Source organism: Alligator sinensis, unplaced genomic scaffold (genome assembly GCF_000455745.1).
Source record: "Alligator sinensis unplaced genomic scaffold, ASM45574v1 scaffold126_1, whole genome shotgun sequence".
Lineage (NCBI taxonomy): Eukaryota > Metazoa > Chordata > Crocodylia > Alligatoridae > Alligator > Alligator sinensis.
Window position 1 is genome coordinate 6,064,335 of NW_005841842.1, and position 6,066 is coordinate 6,070,400.

Below are 6,066 nucleotides of genomic sequence, written 5' to 3' on the forward strand. Positions count from 1 at the left end.
AGTGGGATGGCTATCGTTTCCACCATGCCCCCTGTGATCCTTATCTCACTTGTCTTTCCCCTTGGTCTGGTGAAATACCAAAGCAAAGTGGGCATTCGGGAGTTCAGCTTTTTCCTGAGTGTCTGTTACCAGCTGTCCCAAGGTGTTAAGCAGGGGTCCCACACTTCCACTTGTTTTCCTTCTACTGCCTACATACCTAAAGAAGGACTTCTTATTGTCCTTGACTCCCTTGGCTAACTTAAACTCAGATGCTGCCTTGGCTTTCCTAATCATTTCCCTCGGGCCACTGTTGTATAGTCCTCCTTGAGGACTGTCCCTAACCTCCAGTGTGTACACCTCTTTTTTCTTTTTCAAGAGGACCATTATGTCCCTATTGATCCAGGAGGGCTTGCCAGCCCTTCTGCTACCTTTCCTCTTCATGGAAATGGTTTTCTTTTGTGCTTCGAGGATTGTGTCCTTGAGGAACAACCACACTTTGTGCACCCCATTCACCTTCCGTCCCTGGTCCCACATCGTCTCCCCTACTAATGCCCTGAGTCTGTTGAAGTCAGCATTTTTGAAGTCCAGGGCTTCAATCCTGGTAGTTAATTTATCAACCTAGCAGCAAACAGTAAACCTGATGAGTTCATGGTCGTTGTCACCCAGTCTACCCTCAATGTTCAAGCCACACCAGATCATCTCCTTTAGCCAAGACCAAGTCTAGGAGAGTGTTACCTCTAGTTGGCCCTTGCACTTCCTGGGTCAGAAAGAGCTCCTCAATTACAGTTAAGAAGCTATGTGACCGATCCAACCTAGACGAGTGTTCCTCTCAATCTATGTCTGGATAATTGAAGTCACCCAAGTCCCTTGCAAACACGGCCTCTGTCAGTTCTCGAGAGAACTCCAGATCAAGCTCCTCCCCTTGGTTCAGTGGCCTGTAGTAAATGCCCACAGTTTGATCTCTTTCACCTTGCCCCCACCCCTGAAGCTGACCCAGAGGGTTTCAAGCTGCTTATCTTTGGAGCCAGTGTCAGCCTCCAGAGAGGTGTACTACTCCCTCACGTAGAGAGCTACTCCCCTCCACTTTTTCTCCCTGCTTGGTCCCTTCTGTGCAGGGTGCAGCCCTCCATGGCTACACTCCAATCATGCAAGGAGTCCCGTCAGGTCTCCGTGATCCCTACCAGGTCATATTACCCACAAGAGAGCAGGAGGGCTATCTCTTCCTGCTTGTTCCCCATGCTCCTGGCATTGGTGTACAGGCAGCTGAGGCCCCCAGCTGACACCCTCGATTTCCTGAGGTGCTGTGGGAGAACTGTACGGTTAGCATTATCAAAAACAGTTATCTTAGTGTCCTCCCTGTGGGAGCTTTCCTGTGTGCCAGTCCCCAGGCATGCTCCACTTGGAGTTTCCCCATCCCCCAGCAAAGTCAGTTTAAAGCCCTGTCTAGCAGATCAGCCATCCTGGTTGAGAACAGGGACTTACCTCTCCACGTGAGATGGATGCCGTCTCGTCCCAGTAGTCCTTTCCCTCTGAAATGCGTGCTGTGGTCAAAGAAACCAAAGCCCTTGTGGTAGCACTGCTGTCAGAGGCGTCTGTTTACTTCTTCCACACAGCCTTCCCTCTTGAGTCCAGGGCCTGCAACAGGGAGCACAGAAGGAAAAACTACTTGAGCCCCCAGTCCTTTGAGCCCAGAGCCCTGTAGTAACTCATGACTCGGTCCAGATTACTCCTGGCCATGTTGTTCATGCCCGCATGGATGAGGAGCATGGGGTAGTAGTCGGAGGGATGGACAAGTCTGGGGATCCTCTCTGCAATGTCCCAAATGCGGGCCCCAGGAAAGCAGCAGACTTCTCAAGCCAAAGGGTCCAGACAGGAGATAGGTCCCTCCATGCCCCTCAGGAGAGAGCCCGCCCCCCACACCTGGTGTCCCCTCTTAGGGGTGGGAGTACTTACCTCCCGAGTACTTACCTCGTCATCTGGTGTCTCTGTCGGACTTTCCTCATGCTGATGTGGGGAGCATGCCTGTTATGCAGTGTCAGGGGAGAAGGAGCCCTAGCTCTGCGTGCTCTGGATCTGGAGACTACTGTCTTCCAGGTAGCTCTGGGAGGATCTTTGTGGCCAGTCTTCTTCATGGCCACCTTCTCTTCTTCCTTCTTCTCTACTTCTTTTTCCTGGAGTAGGGTCTGGCAGTAGCTGTCAATGTGATTATTGTGGGCCCTGATGGTGCATAGCTGACGTACCTCCCCCTCAAGCTCCCGCATTCAGCCTTCCAGAGACTCCACCAGGGAGCATACCCCACAAGTGGGGGTGCCCTCATGCACAGTTGCCAGCAGCCATGCCAGGCAGCCCCAGAAGTCCAGGGCCACGGGCTCTGTCTGGGTGGAGGTCTCAGTGATGCCGGGATACCTGCGGGTACGATGAGTCGCTGCCATGCCCAAGAGTGATTGTGTGATAATAGGCTATGCTGCTACCTGCGAACTGCCAACAAACTGCTTCCCCTGTTGGCATTCCCTGTTCGCTGGCTCCCTGATAGCCTGGGGAGTCTCCTTTTATATTCTCTTGGGCCTGAGCTGACTCAGCACCTTTGTTGGGCTTCTGTCCAGCCCAGGCATCAATCACACAGCAGTCAGCAATCCCACAACCACCAGCAACAACCAACAATCAACACTTGCTCAGCAGTCAATTCCAGCCTCTCAGAGCACACCCCTTCAGGTGCTTAGGGTATTTCCTGGAAGGTGGTAGATATGGATGTGAATGCCTGCGGTTGAGGATGGATTTAGATTCAGTTCTCCCAAATCCTGGGCAAGTGCTTTAATCTCTAGGCCATTGTGTAAAAGGTAGACACTGCTGCCAGCATTTCTGAGTTGAACTGAGTGCTGTTGGTGTGCGTGAGATGTGTTCAGAATGTGCTCAAGGAATTGGATCACTAAAGCTAAGTACAGACAGCCAAAAAGCCCAAGGCTAAATTGATTCAATCTTTACAGGTTAGTCTAAGCTGCATAGATTGAATTGATAAGCAAGTGAACAGACATTCAATTTTGATTCAGGAAATGCAGCCTCATGCCTGCAGTGGCTCAGTGAGAAGCTGGGATGAGGGGTGGCGCTAGAGCACACCTCTCTGCTGAGCTGGAGTAGACAGCTTGGGCCAAGGCTAGCCCACACACTATGATGGGTGGAGATAGGGTAGGTGCAAAGCACCTTAGGAGGCGCAGGATGGGGAGTTAACTTGAATCAGGAGGGGAACTGGGACAGAAGTTCAATAAACTGATTTAACCCAAATCAGTTAAGTCTGGTACTACATCCATCCAGGTTTATCTTAAACTGGTTTCAGCTATTTTGAAAGCAGTTTATGTGCACTGATCTTCTGTTGTGTTACATATTTGAAACGCTTTGCGATCACTTATGCCAGTTTATGTGTAATTTTTGTCTCTAGTCTAAAGGAGTTTAGTTGTCTTCTGACAGGACCTGTGCCCAGCAAGGCTGTGGCGCCCCCTGGTGGACATGCAGCTCCTGCCTACTTTGACCCTTTGGGGTGCCCTTTCCTATTATTTTTGTTTGCCACACTTTGATATTGTTCAAAAAGGGTTGGGAGGCAGGTCTCAAACCTTGGCAGACCCCTCAGGCACCTCTACGGCTTCCTTTCCAGCCCATATGGCCACACTCAGTCCTCCGGTATTAATTAGAATAAAAAGGCAAGCAACTGCTTTCAAACAAAACCTCCCTGACTCTGGGTAAACCAAATGTTTAGCAAGCCCTGCTTCTCTTGGGCCCACTTCTCTGCCTTCAGGGTGTTTTGGTGCCTGCCAGGGTGTTACCTGCAGCCCCCATCTCCCGGGGGCTCTGTTCCCTGCACTGCACCAAGCATTCCTCTGGGCACTGATCTTATATGCCCCAGAGCCCTGCCCCTTGGGTCAGGTGCCTCCCTAGTCCCACACAGGGGTTTTTCCTTACATGTAAGGCAGCCAGCCCCTCCCTGCTCCAGCTTAGCTCTGCTGCTTGCAGCCTTTGTACTGTAGTCACCTAAATCCAGCCTCAAATTTTCAGGCCAAAATGAAAGCAGTGCCTGAACCGAGGGCCAGCCTGGATTGCTCTTTGGAATTTAGTCACCTAAATCCATCCTCAACTTTACTTGACCAATCTGGATATTGTCCTATGCTAGGTGAATTTCATATAGTTTTTATATTATCCTCATGATTTCATATTGTTCTTGCATGCATACAATTGAATTCATACAGTCTTGAATTTCATATCATTCTTATATTTGCCTCATGATTTCTTACTAGGCTCTGGCTGAAAACTGTGGTTAAAACTGAGATCTTTTTGAGGTCTTTGTTTAGCAAGATAAAGCTAGAGGTAGAAAAGTGGACCCTGGGGAAAAGTGGTATAAGAAGCAGGGGTCTTTGTAAGTTGACTTAGGGTAATTTTTCATATTACTCATGTTAGATGTGAAAGTTTATACACTGCACACAACAGTGTTATTGCATTGTTTATTCTATGTCAAGTGTGGAGCTGGCTAAAAAATGGATTTTCAGGGGGAAATATAGTTGGTCCATCAAAAGAGTTTGTTTCAATAAAATGGAAACAGTTCATTCATAATATCCATTCTTAAAATTATCTCTATGATTTTATGTTAAAAAAAGAGTTTATTAATGTCTACCTATCAAGTCACCATTTTATTTTATATTCCAATCAGTCATTAATATTTTAATTGGTATTTGTTTGTTAAATGGATAGTCTAAATTGTAAACTGAAGGTTGGTATTCTACTTGATCCTTGGTTTTCCTCAATTGATCTTCTAATCTAAACGAATAATCCCTATGGTAACTGGCATCATAAATGGTATAATTTATATAAACATATCTTTGGAGGAAAGCTTTTTTAAGGGGAAAAAATGATTTTTTTCTTTCAAATATACCCAATCTTTTACAAATGCTTCATTTACCTTTAATTAATTTAATTTAGATTTTAATTTTAATTTAATGTCAAAATCAGCATGGTATGCGGAACATTTAGATTTTGATGAAAGCAACACTTACCTACAACAAAGAAGGGTCAGTGCTAAATTGCAGCCTACCAGCAATTAAACATTTTAAGAACTTAGGAAATTTATAATAAAGCAAGCAGGTTTATGAAACACAGCATGCCCAAGAAAGCTACAAAAGCAAGGAGGGGAAAAGCTGTCACCTAATCATGTGTACCTTCCCTTTCACTACACAACTGTTCCATGACCCATCTGCTATATACCAGTCTCTCCTAATCCCATTAATCACAGCTCATCTCCAAATACTCCTGAACAACTCAACCAATTGTTATACTGGTTTAAAACCAATTTCATTTTCTATGCCCCGGTGGCATATATATCTGTGGAACTGCAGATTTTGGCACTTGCACATAGTTTAGGATTCAGTTTCCCCACTATGGAAATAGAATTACTCTGTGTTCTAAACAGAGTCTGGACTGGTCCACTGCACTTCACATTTAATAGCTATCAATTAGACAAATGGGAAGCTCTTGTCCCATTGGGAACAAGGGGCCAGGCTAGAACCTAGGACCCCCCTGCTTTCTGAAACAGCATCCACATCACTGAGCCACAGTAGCGTAAGGATGAACAGGTGAGTGGAGCACAAACTCAGGACTCTGCCTAAGCAGGAGTGGGGCAAGAGGGGAGCACACATTGGAGCAAGACACAGCTCATCCTCCTGTCTCCCACTCTCCCTTCTCCTACAACTTTCCAGCTTCAACTCTGGCAGCACAGGAGTGTTTGGGTGACTGAAAGGCACCCTGGGAAACATAGCAGTGTTGAAAAGCAGAATTAAGGGAAAACAGGTGGACTTCACTGCTGCTGGGGGGAGTCATCACCCCATTCTTTTGCTGCTGAAAACAGGAGGTATTTGGCCACTTGAGACAGGAGTCTGTGGCAAAAAAGACACTTCTCCCCTAAGGTGCAGTGAACTCCAGCAGCTGCTTCTGTACTGCCTCTCACTATGAGAACATCTGGAGCCAGAGTCCAGCAAAGGAGGTACAGGAAGAAGAGAGAATGAGGGACCTTCCCTAAGCGTAGTCCTGGCCAGTTACACCGCTGCTGAA